At 32.3% G+C, this 18564-nt stretch overlaps 1 long non-coding RNA gene across 1 annotated transcript in view; it reads right to left on the minus strand.

The window, feature by feature from the left end:
* Positions 1–18564, minus strand: part of LOC145277759 (uncharacterized) — a 52488-nt gene that overhangs the window by 9373 nt on the left and 24551 nt on the right. Inside the window, exon 2 of the long non-coding RNA XR_013868203.1 lies at positions 962–1052. This is a non-coding gene — a long non-coding RNA (uncharacterized LOC145277759). The remainder of the gene's footprint in view (positions 1–961; positions 1053–18564) is intronic.

Consider the following 18564-nt stretch of genomic DNA (forward strand, 5'->3'; position numbering starts at 1 on the left):
AGAGAAAGTACCTACTTCCTCATGGCTGCTATATCTCAAATTGGAAATTGTGAACAGTTGTTAATCCAGAAAAATTACCTAATCATATTTTAGGTAAGATTTTTTTTTTTTTACAAATAATGTTTTCAGCAATTTGCTTAATTATTGACAAAAAATAAAATCAAACTTTTTATAATTGGTTTTATTTTTAATTTTGAAAACATTTTTAAATAGTTCAATTATTAACTATTGACCAAATATAATTATATTAAAAAGTAACAAATAAATATGAAAAAATAATTAAGATTATTTTAACTGTTTATCTATGCACATAAAAACTATCTGACCAAAATGTCTTATCTGGAGTGGACATAACTTCTGTAGAATCTCATGTGACTTGCAGTCTTAGGTTAAAACAAGTAGCAATGCTTTATTTTGAAAAGTTGAAATGATATTTGGATTCTCTGCTGAACGGCAGACTTACAATCAGAACAAACCTCTCTTCCAACTGAACACAGTCTGTCACCTTATAGTACAAAAGCTCATCTGCCCCGAAGACTAATAGAAACCAGAAATCTCCATCCTGCCTTTCTTTCTCAGAATATGGATAGATTTCAATTAGAGCATACTGCAAAACCATCCAATATTTATCAGCTGTTAATCTATGGACATAAAACTTGACTGACGAGGATGTCTATTATCCGGACTGGGCATGATTTTTGTTGGATCTCGAGTTGTCTGCTTTCTCAGTATGAATCCTTGTTTTCAAGAAGCTATGACCTTTTCAAAGAGACTATCCAATTTTTGAGGGTTCTTCTCTCTTAGCTAAATATTTTTTCTTATTACAAGCCTGCATTGTGCATGCTTACATTATCACTTGATGCTTGGTTTAGTATCTGTGACACTGTAGCAGTCATAAATAAAGACTTATTTTCTCATGGCGAATCAATATTCCTTCTAGGCAATTTCGTCACACACTTACCAACTGGCTTCTAGGGTGCACTGATTCCATATGTCTGCTGAAGAACTACTTAAACCTCTTTGGGAATCACGGTCAATCAGCAGAGAAAACCCTGAAAAAAAAAAAAAACCCAAACAAATAAACAAACAAAAAAGATGCCCCCCCCTCTTTCTCTGTCCTGTCTTTATCCACTAGTCGCTTTAACATCAACTATCTTCACTTGAGGATGAATGCTTTGACCTTCGACAATCTAAAAAAAAAAAAAAAAAAAAAAAAAAAAAACTTTTTACAATTTCATTCCTCACTTGAACACTGTTCAACTTTCTTCCACCTATACCAAACGGTGTAAGTAATTGAATAAAACTTCCATTGTGTTAGAGAATAGCGTCCAGAAGTAGTGAATTATCTGTTCATCTAATTATCTGTGTATCTATCTATTTATCTGCTTACCTATCTATCGATCTATATATCTATCTAGCTATCTGTCTATACAAATATTTATCCATCTAGTGATGAGTGGACAACAGAGTTTGAAATCATGTTTAGACAAGTTGTCAAACTTTGTGACCTGGTCAGTGTACACCGGAAAGTATTCGAACAGGTGACCGGACGTGACGTGTCGCATGTCATGTGTTCCGGTGTGCACAAGTATCGTTGAATTGGATTGAAGACGTCAAATGAACAAGATGGACTAAAATGGGTCTCCCCATGAGGAGCAGAGAAGTCTCAGAATGGAGACGTAGAAGAACCACTCCAAGCCAAGATGGTCGATCACTCCTCTGCAATGACAAATACCTGGGAGTGGAATAAATACATAAAATCTCATATCATCTTGCGTCCTGTTTTGAGTGTTCCTTCTAACAGATTCCAGCTCCTGTAAGGACAGTTGATGAAACTCCCAGAATAAACAATAGCAGAACGTTTTTATTTCGATGTTGTCAATGTGTATATGTTATATGTTCTGACACACATGCACCAAGACCTAGATGAATCATGGGCCGCTAAAGATCTAAGGACAACAGTTCATTACACAATGTACATAGTTACATACATATGGTCCGTGCATAATAAGAACACAGACATTTAGTAGTGCAACATATACACATTCAACACACCACGATTCAACTATATATATACATACACACATACGTCAAGGTAGTATGGTATATAGACGGTTATATAACCCCCCCACCTATGTAACGGTTGTTATGAAAAAAATCTTGTTTTTTTTCTTTTGTGCAACAGTTTTCATTACATATTACTAATACATATGAGTTTGTCTTATTTTTATGACACTTAACAAAAAACAAACTTATCCATGTAGGTAGAAAAGTAACTAATTGACTTTGGTAATATTTATTTGTTGCATATTTGTTTTGTACTCCCCCACTTTTTTTGTTAACTACCGGTCTTTTTTTTTTTTAAAGTAATTTGCTACTTTGATTTAAAGATGTCTAAATTTTAAATTACAATTTCCCCTTTTTTTTTTCCATTTTTCTTAAACTTTTTCTTCTAGGGGATGGGACATCCAACCAGATGTCTGACATTTACCCCTATTTTAGTGAGTCCAACCAAGAGATCTTTTCAGGATTCTAGCTGTCCCTTTCAGTGCAATCGTTTGTATTTCACTTGCACTTGGTTCACCGGGGTATGTCATATAGTATGGCCTACCAAGCATAAGTTGACCACCTGCTCTAATCATTAGTGCAATGATGATGATGATGATGCTGATCTGTTAGCAATCACATTTTGTCAGCCTGCTATCTTTTAAATTAAATTGCATGCTTGTCGATCTGACAATAAACAATCTTCAAAGTAGCAACAACATCTTATGATTCACATGGTTTATTATCATTTTCCAAAAACAAAAACAGTGAAATGTTCCCAGGAAGTAAAATACCATTAGTTGTCACAAAATGTGTCTGTCTACCTGAGAGCAAAGAGCAAGATGAAAGCAGGAGTCATCTCACTCTCTTTTGGATCTGACATCACCTTTACCAACTTGGTCAGAGAAAAAAACAAACAAACAAAAAACCAGATAACTCATCTCCTTTTAACTATATCTAACAAATATATCAAAATCAATGATCTATACGATAGTGTGTGTGTTCGTGTCACGCTTACATCTTTTTTCTTCCAAATGATTGTGGTCCTGGATATGACCTTAAACTATATCTGATGGTGAGGCCCCAGCTTGCAGGCTTTGGGGAGTGTGGAGCCACCCTTTAATTGCCATTGCTCCCAGATCCACTCTGACCCGGAGTGGTAGAACCTGTTGGGGTCCCAACTATGGGTTAAATAGAAACCGACTTGAAAAAAATATATATTCTATTAAAAAAATTTTTTTCAAAACAACTGGCATTAAATAACCTGAAAAGGATTGATATACCGTAAAACAACCAACAACCAACCAAATGATTGTTGTTTGTTATGACCTTCTATTTCTTGTAATAAATAATTTTATCAAGAATTCTTCATAAATTTTGGTTTTATTTCGATTATAGCTGTAGTAATTTATTTTTTAGTAAATAATTTTACCAAGAATTTGTTTCGGTTTCGATTCAAGCTGATTCACCCAAGTCATATGGATACATTTTTTTATTTTTGAAATCACAACTTTATACAATTCTGTAATGCAGAGCCAACCCTCTTTTCCTTAGAAAAAGAAGCAGGTTTTCAAAACCTGAAGGAGGTCACAGGTTGCAGCGACCGAAACATTGTGCTAATAACACCCCAGATGAGAATAATAGTTCAATTAATCAAAATAATACAAGCACAACTTTATAATATATAAGAATTGATCTAAAATTGATTCTATAATAATATATACAAAATCTGCATGAATTAAAATGTCATATTTGAGCGTATTTTACTACAGGGCTACGCCGGGCGCTCTGCTAGCTTAGATAGATATTTTTGCAGTTTTAACAAAAGAGCTACAATAATAGCAGGGTGTCTGTACTTACACTGAACATCTACAGAATGTCAGCATTAATTTATTACATATAGAGTTTTGAAAATGGAATAATGCAAATACAACAGGGACCCCCCCCCCAAAAAAAAAAAATTTAGATGTAATTATAAAAGTTATGTCAATACAAGAAATTTATACAGGTGTGAAATTGTCTCATAATTTTATTAATATAGAGATTAAATTTGCAAATAGAAAATGGCTTAATACATGAAATAATCATTGTGTTCACAATGAGTAAGCAAAAGGAGCAGTTTTTATTATCTCAGCTGTGAAAACGATAGATGCCCACCAGAAAAATCCAAACATTATTTAGCAAAAATGTGAGGTTTGGTTGTTATGTTTTACAGCGTATTATCCATTTTTATGTTATTTAATGCTGAATCCAATAAGTTTGGAAAAAAAGTTTTTATGCTTTAAGTTCTTTATATCTTCAAATATTTATCCATGGTGTTTGGTTTGGTTGTTTTGCTTTACAGCATATAAGCATATTTGATTATTTAATGCCGAATCCAGTAATTTTAGAAAAAAGTTTTTATTGAATGAATGACCGCCCCAAAATGTATAAACATTTTAGCCTCTCCCTTTAATAAAAAAATTCACGAAATCAACCAATTTTAATGAAATTTTCAGTATTTATTAACGATCACAGAATATAATGAACTCATTATTTTTTTTTTACCTAGTTTTTTTGTTTTTTTTGTTTAATGTTTGGTTTGGTTGTTTTTGTAAAGGAAAATTGTTTTTTTTATTTTTATTTTGCAGCCCGTAACTGAGTTTTGTGAAGGGAATGGAACCCCCCCCCCCCAATAACATCAATGTTTGGTGCATTTTAGGTCAGGAAGCCAGTATCTTTAGACAGCCTGATCTCGTAGTACCAGGGGAAATTTGTGGAGCAACTGGAGCCTCGTAATAATGTCCACATAGTACTTTTTATTTATTATTAAGATATAAAATAAGTAAAGTTGTCTTGAATAAGTTTCCAGATTTTTCCACATGAATACTTTTATTGAAAGTACACACATAAAACTCTAGTCACCTTCAGAGTAATCTCCTCTGGTTGCAATGCACTTGTTGTACAGTTCCAACAACTTCTGGAAAGTCCCATGAAAGTCCTCTTGTGTGAGCATGTCAATGACCTTTGTCACAGCTTCCTTCATCTCAATTGTCTCATAACAACAGCCTCTAAGGTTTTCCGTGAGCTTGGGGAATAACCAAAAGTCACAGTGAGCAAGGTCTGGGCTATAGGGAGGTGAGGAATTTGACCATCTGGGTTAATTAGTCTGCGACAAGGATGAAGCATCCTTGGGACAAACTTTGCACAGATCTTCCACATCTTCAGTTCCTCGCAAATAATTGTGTGCACAGTTCCCACACTGACATCAACCTGTGCACTTATTGTCTCTCTCGACACAAAACTGTCCTTACCCATGAAACTCTTTATTTGGCCAATCAACTCTAGTTTTCTGGCTTCCTTACTCCTCCCACATCTCATCATCCCTCACAGACTCCTGCTATCCTTGAATCTCTAATGCCACTCAAAAACTGATGCTCGATTCATGCAAGATGGTCTAAAAGTAGTTTGATGAAGCATTCCATATGTTTCTGTAGCATTTTTTCCAAGTTTAAAACAGAATTTTACTGCATATTGTTATTCTAAAGTGTCCTTACGTCTAGATTGCATTTTTGAAATTCACCGGCTTTAACAATCAGGTTTTAGGATGTATTCCAATTCCTGCTGTAGCTGTTCATTTGAACCTGAAATCATAAAAATTGGTTAGTTATCTCATAAGATGTATAGCAATAGCATACTGAATTTTTAAGAATCTACAACAATTTAAAATGTCTGTACAAAAAAAATCTGGAAACTTATTGAAGGCACTTCATAAATCCTAAAAATGTCGAGTTATTGCTACTCACACCTGTCATTATCCTATATCTCTATAAATCATCATTTGTCCATGCATTTACATCTGGACTGCTGCACTAACCATTAGCTACTCCCTCTTGGACGGGGGTGCAAAAAAGAATTTCTAGCTTAATAGATCCCACATTATCTACCTAAATCCAGCCTCTGTTGCATCACCTCTGTGCTTGCTTTTTCAGAAAGTGTTCCGATGAACTTGCTGCTAAATAAAAATACAACCAGACCCACCTAACTAGCTGCTAAATTTTACGTCTTTGCTGTAGAGGTCCCTAAATGTCGTAAGATTTACCACCTTGATAGCTCATTTCAGACCACTTGTCGCTGGAATTCTTTTCCTGCTTCTCGTTTCTCCGATATTATCAACAAATGCTAAAATTTAAATGTAATCTCAACAAATGTCTAACTTCATTCAGGTTGTCCACTACTATAAATCAGGTCCCTACCACAGTAACATGTAAAGCTTCAGCAGTAATATACCTTGTTGGAAAGGAATAAAAGTAAAAGAAAAAAAAAAAGATTTGTAATCTGAATTCAATGTAAATAGAAAATGATTTAATACGAGATGCAATGATTTTGTATTATTTCAGCTGTGAAATGACAGGTGCTCATCGAAATATCAATAAACTTGGTTTTAAATGGTCTAATCTGTATAAATAAAACAGTTGATGTATGTATGTATGTGAAAATGTTTAACTAATATGCTCTTAAACTGCTGGTAACATGACACTAAAATTAACAGTAAATAGTAACTATACACCAAGAATGGTTCATAATGAGTAAAATTTTTGTTTGAATGGATGAATAACGCGTACAGAAATATGTTGGCAAGTTTAAATGCAAAATGTTCATTTCAACTTGCTGACATTTCTAATACTTTTGCACATGAGTAAGTTTATTCATAGCTTGAAGTGGTTTAATTTTAAATCTTTCTTATTTGGTGATAGCTCAAACAGTAGAGAATGTAGTTGGAGTGCTAAATGTTTTGGTTTCGATTCTACCTGATGGCATCGAAGTCATTTTTGTTTTAAACTTGAACTCCGTACTATATATATATATATATATATATATACACACACACATACATACACACACATTAGTGGCCTGGCAAAGAAACAGGGAAGACGACCAAGCAAACAAAAACCCTAAGCAAAATTCATCCCAAAGTAGCAAAACTATAGCTGGCTTACCATAACACACACATAAATGGAGGCAAATTTGGGTATATTTTATTGGTTTGAAAATAGAGTTTTTTTTTACTAATTGTCATAAAATTTTAGCCATAGAATAGTATAATCTTCAAAACGCTTACAAATTTTCATGTAGTTTCATTCCAGCGAACCAAAGATATGAGCATTTCAATATTCAATTTAGCTATGTGTGTGTATATATATATATATATATATATATATATATATATATATAGAGAGAGAGAGAGAGATACCACCTTTTTTTGGCAATTTTATGTTCAAAATCTTTATGACTATTGATCAGAATTTAACAAATGAAAGCTCGTCGGAAAACTAATGACCTGAATTGTGTAGTGGGCTGTTTGGTTTTTATACATAAAGTAAATTTCACAGTGTATAAAGATTATTTTATATTGGAGATATTCATAATCATACTCTTTTTTCAAAAGAGGGGAGATATAACATATGAGAAATATTTGGAATCAAGTATCCCCTCGCTTTTATTTCAGATCATTTGAAACCATAGCAGCAAGTTTTAGTCTCCGCTCCATCAAGGGCAGAGGTTTTGGGGAATATATATATATATATATATATATATATTCAATAGAGAATTAGATCTGTCATAATAAATATGAAATCTGCATGAATTAAAATATATTTAAGTGCATTTTATGACCAGGCGCCCTTCAATAGTATAAAAAAAAATGTTTAATCAAATAAAATTGCTTAGCTATGTAGCAGTCATCATGGCCTACAAATATATATATTAGAAAAAATTATTTTAAAGAATGGGTGACTGCATGGTCTACTTATATAAGCCTTTGAGACTTTACATGACTGGTCGCTACAGTCAACTGAAAATTTCTTGGGGGCGACTAAAAGTCGTAAATCACTCGCCTGCTAGTCAATAAAATTTCTTTAAATAAGGAAACGGGGCGGGGGGAACTAATATATTGTACGACCCTCAAATATGCGGTGACTTAGAATGACCTATGTCTCATCATTTCTCAATTATATAAATTCAGATATTTGCATGCTCATTTTGCGCAACTTTCAAAAAATCATTGATACCCAATTTTAAAAATAATATTCTAAATTTTAGAATGTTGTTCCAAGATGAATTCTTTGTTTTAATAGAAACAAGAGACCAATTTCTGTTCTATATCAAAGTTTTTTTTTCCATAAATTACAAAGAAAAATTGACCTTTTAAATTTTAAAAAGATATTAAACCATGTAAACCATGCTGATTTTCTAAGAAATCTTGTTCATTTCAGCTAAATGGTATTTTTTTTTTTTTTGAATATCGGAGATTTTGGGCCATGGAGATCTCGTACTAGGAGATTTCAGTCCACAATCGTGAATACTCGGAGATTTCCTAACACTTTTTTTTCAACACCCACGGTTTAGGCTAGATATTTTAATTTTTGTATGAAATTTTACGACATAATTTGGGTATCGGAAGAATAGTTTGTTGATATTTTTATTAAGAATAAGGAAGAAAAATATAATTGAATTGTTGTAAAATTATTTACTATTATTGACTGAAACAAAGATATAAAGTCGGATGAGGAAAAATATTTTGGGGCGAGTTAATTTCCCCTCACACTCGACCGGCAGTAGAGTGATTTTTTTTTCAAATCTCAAAGGCTGTATATATACATATATATATATATATATATATATATATATATATATATATTTTGTGTGTGTTATATCCTTTTACTGTAAAAAAACAAAACAAAAAAAAAAAAACAGTTGTACAGCTAAGTGATTGACCCATCAACCAATCAGGTCTTTATGTAGGAGCAGAGAAATTTGTTGGACTACTTCTTACAGCATCCACACAATCCGACTTTTCCACCTCAGCAGTTAAAGTTATGACATCGTTTGAGCAAGATGTATTTTCATTGGCTTCCCCTAATTTGCCAACGATATAGTTGTAGGGAAAATTGGGCTTACCATTAAAGCGTCCACGAGTTTGTGCGTCATGTGAAGTCGAGCTATCAGGGGTGGGATGGAGGAAAGAATCAAGATGGCAGTGCCCACAGGCTTTATAACTGGGTGGTTTTGCAAAGTGACGGAAAATCTTGTGGCTTGTATGTAAAATCTTGCTGCTCGGCTGCAGGGAGAACACGGATGAACGGTGATGAGAATCTTTAGAGACGGTTGTATGAAAATCCTTGGAAACTTGTTGCGTGTTATTGACTGTTTTGGGGTTTTTTTTTATTACTTGTTTTTTCTTCCTTCCTTTTTTGTGTTACAATAGTAAATTTACCAAGTCATGTGACACTCTTTGTTAAGATTGACTCTTAGCTGTTTTAAATTCCTTTTCAGCACAACCCCAATTTCTACTTAAACTGTGACTTTCTATCTACTCAGCTACAGAGTCAAATAGATTTTCTGGCATAGGTTATTATAATTATAATAGTGACTGGATACCATTCACCCAATTATAGTTATGTTCTTATCTCCTGTGATTGTAAGAAATGTGATGTTGATCCTGATCAATACTAAAATGGTTGACCACTTTCGGAATTCCAGGTGTTGTATGTGCTCAACGCTTATCTCAGCATTGTTTCCACTCATTCTAGACTTCTCTTTGCCAATGGAATCAGGCAGTGCCACCTCAGGAGAGGTGTGGTTGGAGATTGCACAAACCTTGCTTCGTAATTACACACACAGCAATCCTAACAGATGGTATTCATTGTCTCTCAAGACTGAATGAAGGCCATGATGTAAGAAATGAGAAACCTTTCAGACAACTCATGGCACCATTTCTGGAATGTGTAATTTTACCGGCGTTAGGACTTCCCATGTTGTAACTTGCCGACATTAGCTGAGAATGCAGAAACCTTGATGTCCCCTTCCATGAGTGACCAATTTGGAGGCAATTTTACCCATATCATGAGGAAACATTGGGGTCATGCAGGTTTCAAATATTTTATCCTTTCTGTATTAGAATTTGTGAACAAGAAAGCCAATAATATTTAGTCAGATATGAGGGATGTTCCAAAAGTAATGTCTCCTATTTTTTATTCTGGCTGAACGGATCAGGGGAAATTGCAAACTGCATTGGTCTGATGACTGAGCTTTTGCATTCACGACCTGAAAGTTTCATCTCTTTGTTGCAGATATTGACGGCGTAAGACTAAGAAAGCAACTCCTGTTATGGATGTGCGTCAGAAGCAGATATGTGTCATTAAATTCCTCAACGCAGAAAAAGTTGAATCGATCAACATTCATGGGCGCCTGTTGAATGCTTATGAAGCTGATGCAGTTAATGTTAGCACTATTGGAGATGGATTCGTTAATTTCAGAATGGTGACAGATGTGAGTGATAAAGCGTGCTCCAGACTTTTACAACTGAGGCATCAAAACAGACTGGCAAAAGTACATTGAGAATGGTGGTGTAGAAAAATAAATTCTAGAGCACAAAAGGCTGCTCGTTTTAATGGTACCACTCCTGTTTTCGTAGCACTGCAACATGTCCGTTTTTAATTAAAAAAATAGGAGTCTTTACTTTTGGAATGACCCTCATAATATCAGACATGACTTAAGAGTTAAACTCCTCATTGTTCAAATACTATACTTTCAGTAGGTATCCATAGTTTCTCAAATCCTTTCCAATTGTTATGTTTTCATCCATGAGCGATCAATAAACCAAATAAAGTCTGAAAGCTTCATGAGTGCCTGTAATTGTTTCATCTATTGATCAGGGATTGTCTGTTTAACTAAGACAAATAAACTTCTCATGCAGGAAAGACAAGGAAAACGTTTATGGATTTCTTCAAGGTTTTATTGGAGAGAATGAAGTTAGGAGAAAGACTAATATCTTACTGTAACAGAGCGCGGATGCACGTATGCAAATACATGTGGAAATGACATCACTGGTAAAGAAAAAGGCTTTAAAAGGAAAAAGAGCACGTTAAGAGAAAACAATCCTGTTAGAGTTTGAGATCCTGTCAGAAACGTGGGTGACGTCACAACCATAATGAGAAGTCACGCGTGGCAAGAGAATGAGGAAATAAGTGTTATTGTTACAATGGGAAAAAGATTTGAAGTTCTTTCCTATTCTTTGTCTACTTTGCGACCGAGGCTACAATGTGCTGAGTAATGTTACATTATTTACTTATTAAACTTTGTATTTAACAAAATGAGTGACATACAGTCATTAGTAAGATTCAGCTTAGATTATTTCTACATTAGCATGTTCCATTCGCATGCTTCCAAAGGAGAAACTGAACTGAAAATCTATGTTTCTCTCCCACTCAAAAATGTGGCTCATTTGTCATATTGTTCGACTACTTCGTCTACAGTTTGACTTCTCGCCCCTGGCTTATCATCCACCTTTCGTTCAACCCTGAAAATTGTTGTTTTACAGATCTGGATTATCTTGACATGTACTAGTGTGCCCCGTGTCAAAATTCATACTAGCTAACTTGATAGCTACTTACAGGTTTAGGGTTCCTACTATGTAACATGATTACTATCTGATTTTGCACTTTAAGCATTAGCTCAAAGTAAAAATCAGATATGACGGGAAGAGATTGCACTATGCACTATTAAAAAAAAAAGATGGATACACACCGCTAACTTATGTATGTTTGTTTCCTGTCTGGGATAACAACCGACCCTTTTTATGCCACCCAATGTTGGTCATGTGCCACATCTTATTTTATAAAGAAAATTTACTTTTGTATAATTTTAAAAAAAATTATGGTTTCTCAAAACAAGAGGGGGCTAATGTAAATACTGAACATTTTTTAAAATTGTTTTGGTATTTTATTTTCATAATTCTATTTAATTTCAGATTTTTTTCTTCATCCAAAACAAACTAAATCTAATATATATAATTACTAGGGCTATGAGAACAGCATATTCTTTTCATTGTTTTGACTCTCAAGGATATATCCAACAGTTAATCAACCAGGAACCACATCACTCTATGTAAAAGCATATAAGATATCAATGGATACACCCTCGAGAGTCAAAACAATGAAAAGAATATGCTGTTGTCCTAGCCCTAATAATTATTTTTGACTAGGAACAAATCTGTTCTGATGCCGTACTTAATTTATTCTGTTCTTGCTTAGTCAAGAAGAAGTCCTAAACTGAAACAATTTTAATTTTTGTTCCCAATCCAGAACACCTACTTTTGGGCCATTGCATTTCCCCTCAGATTAAAAACCGACCTTGTGTTTAACTCTGTCCTCATAAGGAAGTAAATAGAAATAAATCTAATATATAAAGTAAAGTCAGTCTATCGTTTCTTTGTCATCAATATCTTTCTTCCTACAAAATCAGTATTTAATTCTGCTTTGTCAGTTTATTTTTTGTGAATCATTGCAGAATGTTAAGCAGAATAAAATATAATTCGATTTAATTCCTTTCTCCAGAAAATACTGTATCCAGGTAGAAACTATTTTCAAATGGCTGCTACTTGAAAAAAAAAAAAAAAAGGGGGGGGGGATGTAATTCTTGTATTTGTTTAAATGGAGTTACTTCCATTTAAGTAGCAAAAAATTAGATTCTTGCTTACTTTGATCTTTTTAACCAATGCATTTCGTACTTATGTGTCATGGCAAAATTAGTATAAATTTATAAAAATGGTCTAATAGATGATGTGGTAGAAATATTTTGAATTGGAAAAAAAAAAAAAAAAAAAAAATCAGCCATTATTACATTCTGAGACAGCGTGTTTAAAGATGGCAGACTTAATTTAAGTAAAGGGTTATCTGCCTTGTTTATCACATGAAGTAGTCGTACAACTCTTCCATGTTAAAACATATGATAAAACTCAATAAGTTGTATTTTTACTTGTAATTATTTTTATACTGGAACATCTTTCGTAATTTATACTAATTTTACCATGACAAAATTACATAATAATGTTTTCATCTGAAATGCTTTGGCTTAAAACATCACCAATGCAAACAGCACCAAAAATTAATCATTAAAAAAGAAGCAAAACAAATTACAAGTAAATACGTTACTGGGCAGTGATGTTTAGGGACAGTTAGTATATGATGAAAAGAGCAATCTTTTGTTTTAAGAACATAATTAATCACCCCTTTTAATTGTTTACTTTTTTAAAAAAAAGTATTTCCTTGCTATCCAATAACAAGAATTATATTTCTTCAGATTCCCTAGAGAGTCACTAGAGAAACTATCTGGAGCAGCCATTTTACTTCCTATTTCCACTATTCAAAATGGCAGCCCTTCAACCAAGGTCACCTATCAATTTTTCTTCAACGTTACCAATCACACCATATGTGTATACTTTAATGATTTCAGAACACAAAAAGAATTAAAAACAATAAACTAACAGAATTATTTAAACAAAGGTTTTTAATGGTTTCTAATATTTTAGAAAATAATTTTCAAAGAAATAAATTATAAACTTGAACTACCGTCCATTTTACATGTATGATTAAATTTGCTATGATTTAATGTTTTTGTGGAGAGGCAAATAAACATGAACTTAGTGTTTTTAATGTTTATTTGTATAAATTGTATATGAAACAGTTTAAGTAAAAATTGTTTAGAATTTAAAAACAATAAACCAAAGGAATTATTAAAATAAAAAAATAACCAAAAGAATTATTTAAGAAAAAATTTGTTTTTAATTTTTTAGAAAATAAAAATTGAACAAAGTAAAACAAAAAAAAAAAAAAACAAGCAAGTTTCATAAAGAAAAAACAAATTTTATTTAAAACTGAAAAATAGCAATAACCTTATTTTTAAATACAACCTTTACATTTTTTTTTTTTTTTTTTTTTTACACATTGTAAACCATATTTTATAACATACTCACTGTTTTTCCTGGCTTATTATTACTTTGCTACTTGAAATATTTTAAACAGTAAAACCGAAACATTTTGGTACTTATCCAGTATACAACCCAATCTCTGGCAACTTTGTGTTTGCATCTTCTGGTGAGTTATGTAAGCAACTAGAAGATGCCGAAGCGATTATCCAATCAGCTGTAAAAAGAAAAGTTTCAATGAAAGTGTAAAATTCATTAAATCAAGAAATTTCTTTTCAAACTGAAAAATTACTTAACATGATGCCAATGTGAAATCCCCTTTCCCACGTCAATGGCTTTCTAAATAGAAATCCATTCTTAACATGGGAAAAAGGGTAAAACACCACATTTTGAATTAATTATCTGACACAATCTTCACTTCGGCATCTTTCAGCTATTCATGTAACCTGTCGGAAGATGCCAGTGCAAAGTTGTTGGAGATTGGGTCACAAACTGGATATGTACCAACATTTCATTCACAACTTTGTTTTGAACACAAAACAAAATCATTCTTATTCATTCATAGCGATAAACATTAATATTTGGTGATTTTGTTATAAATTTATTTATCTTTTATAAGTGAATGTAAAGAAAGTGGAGGAAAAAAAAATCAATCTGTCTGTTTACTAGCAATTTAGAAATAGATCTCAACTTGTTGAAAATTAAGTCAGTCCCTCTAAACAAAGGAATATTTGAACACATATGCTAAGTATTTGCCCAGGAAATAAAACACTATTGCGAGACAAAACGCTTTGTTATATTAAAAAAAAAAAAAAAATCATTAAATTAAAAACAATAACAAGCAATAATTACTTAAACATTTCCTTTTCAAAACCAACATTTAAATTACTTAATTATGCAACTGATATCATATGGTGAGTCTATTGCATGCTCGAAATAAAGAAACTGCTGCAAAGAAGGTAGGCTTTCTCTATCATGTTAGAAAATCACTCACACCTGAGAGTATCCTGTATCTTTACAAAGCCACCATTTGCCCATGCATGGAGTATTGTTGCCACATCTGGGCTGGTGCATCGATCACAAGTCTCTCTCTCTTGGACAGGATCCAAAGAAGAGTCACCAATTTAATAGGTCCTGCATTGTCAACTAAGCTCCAATCCCTGTCCCAGCACCACAATGTTACATCCTTTTGCCTGTTTTACAAGTATTTTAATGGAATATGCTATAATGAACTTGTTGCACTTGTGCCCTCTCGACATACATACCCCAGACAACCCTGCTTAGCAACAAAATCAAACCCCTTCACTGTTTAGCTGCCTAAATGCCAGAAAGCCTTCTACTCTAATAGTTTCTTCCCTTGAACAGCTAGACGTTAGAATTCCCTTTTTGCTACCTGCCTCCCTAACTGTATCGACATGCAGAAGTTTAAATGTAATGTAAACCAACATCTTGCCTAAACATGGTCCCAAATATTAACCCCTTACGTCCAAGTGACGATGTGCTTTGTTTGGGATGAGCAAGAGTTAAAAAAAAAAAAAAAAAAAGAAAAAAAAAGAAGGGCATTTTAACTTTAATTCTTAATGTGAGAAATGAGCCCAAGCGTTTACATTTATTTACTTAGAAGTATCTGCTCATAGACTTATCAAATATTTATGTAAATGGTTGGTACACCCATACTCGATTTATGACAATCATGAAAAAAAAAAAAAAAATACTGTTCATCCAAGGGACGTAACTCTACTTTTACTAAGCAAGTATTCAAGTAAATGTAAAAAAAAAAAGAAACAAAAATAAAGTTGTCATATTTTACTTTTTAAATTTTTTGTTACATTGAAAATAAAACATTTTTATTTGAAATAGATAATTTTATTGTTTTTTATTTTTACAATTTTTTCTTATATTTACTCGAATGTTCTCAGTAAAAATAGAGTTATGTCCCTTAGACGAATAGATCTTTTTTCATGATTACCGGATTTGATTCAACTTCTATAAAACACAGACAAAAGCAAATAATCCAAAACAAAGTTGGCATGTTAAAAAATAAAATCGTATAATACATACATTATGAAAATCTATGATTATTGATTACTATCAGGGTGATCCGACGTTGCTTAGGATTGAATGAAGATCAACAAATATTTCACACTTCCAATATTTTAATTATTAAAATCGGTGAAATCGTCCACTTTCAATCAAATCGATTGTCTACTCTAGTTGGGGGACCCATCGTGATGTACCGTGAGGAAGCTTCATATGCCTCCCTGCAGTGACTTAGTATAAAATACATTATAGTTTACACTGCACTGTTGATTTGATAAAATTAGTTTTATATAATGGCTTAAATTAAAGCCTAAAATGCAAAAGTATCATGGTTCAGTTGTGTTCGAAACAGAAACATTAATTTTGAACACGCCCCTATGTCTTATTAAAGAACTTATTGTTGATTTTATATTCTGGGCCCTTCTACTTGTGCGATGATAAAACTTCTCAAAATACACTTGTGATGTTAGACTGTATCAGAGTTTTAACTTTGGTCCAAATCAAACTGTTCCTTCTTTAAATCAGATTGATTCAATTATCGACTTATTGGAGGTACTCAGATACAAAACTTACCTAAGAACACTCCCAGACACAAAGTACATTGTGTGAAATTTAGAAAAAAATCAGCCGAATTGTTTTGGAGTCCATAAAGAACAAACTCTCACACACACAAAGTGCCTTTTAGATATAAGTAGAGATTATTGTATGAGAAAAAAAAAGCAGCAGCAGCAGCAGAAATTATGAGATAACCAAATAATCCAAATTAAAATTCAGCAATTAACTAAGTTAGACTAAACAATAATCCATCTTCATAAATTTTTATTATTATTGAACATTTTCCATGTGTGAGGTGTTGGTCACTTGTTGACTCTAAACCTACTTTAGATTGCATAACATAAAAACCCTTGTAATATCAAGTTGTAAGGAGATGGAACAGGTATTAATGATACTACTATAACAAAACAAATTTTGTTCCATCAGTCCATTAATCAAGAGAAGAAAATAAAATCCTAAATTTTCAGTTTATAAGTTTTTTTTTTTTTTTTTCTGGTTACTTAATGCAATAATAACATTTCAGTGAAGGTTCAGAATAGAAGTTGCTTCGTTTGTACACCACTAACCAGGAAAATCTTAACATTGTAATACACAGGGCTTTGTGAAGCCCTCCAAAAAGGAAGGCTTGCTGGAGCAAGGAGAATAGGGCTAAAACCAATGTAAATAGAAATCCGTTTGCTAAAAGTCATGTGACCTGCTGACATCACAGAATAAAGTACAATGGCCACGGTACTGAGTATTTACAAAGTATGGTCATTTTCTATTTAACTTCCGAAGGATTTATAAAACTGATTGAAAAGTGTCTGTATTTTATTTTCTGAAAGATAAAATATGATTTTACATTTGGAGATGTGCCCTTATAAGGGAATATTTTTGCCGGGAAAATACTGTAAAAATTTTGTATTTGTTAAAGGAGTATTTAATTCACAAATCACTAGAAGTTCAAAATACACCTGTTTTAAAATAATTTTTAAATGGTATTTTTTTACAACCCTTTTTCTTAAGTACAGCAAACATTATGTCAAATCATTTTAGAAAAATTTTAACCTCAATCGTGACTTTATGATAAGAGTTTTAGCTTCTTCATTTGTTTTTTAAATTCATTAAATACTTTGCGTGTGTGTGTAAAAAAATATGTAAAGTTTATTATTTCTGTCAGGAAGTTTTTTTTGTATAAATCAATCATCATTTTTAAAAAAATATTTATTATTCGATTTTAATGTTTTTTTATTACCTACATTCATTTAAATAATAAAGTATTTCATTGTTTCTTGCAGTATTTTTTATTTATTTAATTTTCTCCTGCTTCAAGCATACATAATTTTATATACATAATGCTTGTTTTTTTTATATTGAATAAAATTCAGTTTCAGTATAAATCAAATAGTTTCCTTTTATCAAATGCAATTTTTAAGTAAATAATAAACAAAGTTTAGTCTTTAAAAATCCATGATACAATGAAGCAATTTCCTTTTGAATTCTTGTTATTCTTTTATTGAATAAATTCAGTTTCAGTTTAGATTGTATCATTATTTTCCTCTTTTTCCATACATTTTAAAAAAGTTTTCTAATTCTTTTTGTACATTATCAACAATCTGACTGTTGAACAGATCTTGCTTGCTTATACCGCAGGCATGATGTCATTTTTCAGTAACCAGGCCTGCTTTACAATGGCTGTGTTAGGGCTCCTTTTTATATTCAGTTGAATTGATAAACTTAATTTTTTTTTTAAATAATTGTAATAAATGTACGAGAGAAAGAGTTACACATGAGAAAAATTTCAGCTTCCCAGATTTTTGTATAAAAGCAATCATGCCTTGTTCCATAGGTGTTACATTTCTAAATGGGTCATTTTGATGACAGTCTGGAAAAAGTTCTTTCAATGGCAGCAGTTACTCTGGAGAAAACTTTTGAAGCAATTTTCTTAAATATTTAAACTTTTGTTTTGTAGTTTTGACAAGTATTTTATTGCTAAAGATATCTATTTTTTTTTTAATTGAAAATTCATTTTTGTACACAATTTTGCCATTATTCTTATTTAAAGTTAATAAAAAATAAATATTTAATGTTAATGAATAATTTTTTTTGTTTTGTTTTTACTTTTACTCACCCCAAACAAGGCAATTGCCACTGAGGCATAAAGAGCCACTATGAATTAGGGGACCATACCTACATAG

Source organism: Euprymna scolopes, chromosome 6, assembly GCF_053919585.1.
Source record: "Euprymna scolopes isolate OS-2025 chromosome 6, ASM5391958v1, whole genome shotgun sequence".
In the NCBI taxonomy this organism is placed as follows: Eukaryota; Metazoa; Mollusca; class Cephalopoda; order Sepiida; family Sepiolidae; genus Euprymna; species Euprymna scolopes.